This window comes from Seriola lalandi, unplaced genomic scaffold (assembly GCF_002814215.2).
Source record: "Seriola lalandi dorsalis isolate HSWRI2012SDOR001 ecotype SW California unplaced genomic scaffold, Sedor1 jcf7180001975848, whole genome shotgun sequence".
NCBI lineage: Eukaryota > Metazoa > Chordata > Actinopteri > Carangiformes > Carangidae > Seriola > Seriola lalandi.
The window spans coordinates 1-1429 of NW_019446514.1; the positions used below are offsets into that span (position 1 = coordinate 1).

At 40.2% G+C, this 1429-nt stretch overlaps 1 pseudogene across 1 annotated transcript; it reads right to left on the reverse strand.

Annotated features, from left to right (window-relative positions):
• Positions 1-67: 67 nt before the first annotated feature.
• On the reverse strand, positions 68-1423 carry LOC111655927 (SWI/SNF-related matrix-associated actin-dependent regulator of chromatin subfamily A member 4 pseudogene; annotated as a pseudogene). The gene is made up of 4 exons (XR_015437263.1): positions 1391-1423; positions 1037-1279; positions 826-939; positions 68-175 (listed from the first exon to the last, which is right to left on the reverse strand). The product of XR_015437263.1 is annotated as an SWI/SNF-related matrix-associated actin-dependent regulator of chromatin subfamily A member 4 pseudogene (transcript).
• Positions 1424-1429: the final 6 nt, after the last annotated feature.

The window sequence follows — 1429 nt, forward strand, 5'->3', positions numbered from 1 at the left end:
TAGACTTCATGTCTACACAATAAGTTTCCACCAATTATATTTAAAGACTTTCTCTTCAGCTTCTCACCTTCTTGTCTTTTTCTGACCCATCTGTGAGCAGGACTCCCTTGGCCTGCATGTGTCTGTACAAAACCCTCTGCAGGGCCGACATGTCGCACTTTATCACATACTCCACCTACAAAACAACAGCAAGGAAAAGACTTAGGAAAACCACCGAATTACATACATGTTATATATTACACTGTTTGATTAAAGAAAAAACATTTGTGTAAATGAGTCGGTTTTTTCAACATGTTGCGATTGTGGATCTGTGACATTTTTTTAGCATGTGAGCAGAGAAGCTGAAAAAGTAGATCAAAGGTTGAACTAGTTAACTAAAAGTAATGAAAAATGGCTGTGACTGTTTGACTAAAGGGTTGAAATAGTTAACATACATATAAAAACATTTGAGTCAATCGTCACGGCATGTTGCGATTGAGAGCGCGTGAGAAAACCAGTTAGCAAGCGCTAAGTGAAGCTAAAATTAACATGACTGGCTGAAATAGCTAATTTCAACCAGATAAACTGTTAAAACAGTTTGCTTAAAAGGTTAAAATATAATTAAAAAAGTTGAAATAATGAGCTTAAAATAAAGGAAAAAACATTGAAATAGTTAAATGTAATGAAAAACAGCTAAAATAGAAACTGTGTGGCTAAATAGATGTTAATAGTAATATAATGAAAAAACAAATACAAGTTTGACCAAAACAGTGAAAGAACGTAACAATGTCCAGTATCCACTTGTTCATCATTCAGGGCTGTAAATGAATCTGAAAGCAGTCTGACCTTCTCGGGCAGCTGGGCCTCCACTTCCTTCTTGAGTCGGCGCAGCAAGAAAGGTCGGAGCACCTTGTGTAAACGTCGAATGATCAGGATGGTCTCTTCTTCGTTCAGGTCAACCTTGAGTTAAAAAAAAAGAAATAAAATGCAGAGGATGAGGAGGATGTATTCAGAATGCAAAAATAATTTTGTTTGGCAACTCGGCTGTATTTATCACCTTCTCTCCGGTCATGGCGAAGGGGGCGTTGAACCACTGTTCGAAGGTGCTGCAGCTCTTGAAGATGGTGGGCAGGAGGAAGTTGAGCAGGGCCCAGAGCTCAGGTAGCTTGTTCTGCAGCGGGGTGCCTGTGAGCAGCAGACGCCGTGGGGCCAAGTAGTGCGTGTTCAAGACCTGGGTCAGCTTACAGTGGTGGTTCTTCATACGATGGCCCTCGTCCACAATCATGTACTTCCAACGCAGCTTTGGGAGGAAGTATAGTACATTTAGACATTAGAAAGAGACAGGTCATGACTGAGAGAGAGGCTACGTGAATGAATATGTTCTGTAAATAACCTGAGGATGCTTCCTTACCTTTGCAAGCACTTGTTTATCTTTGATAATGTACTCGTA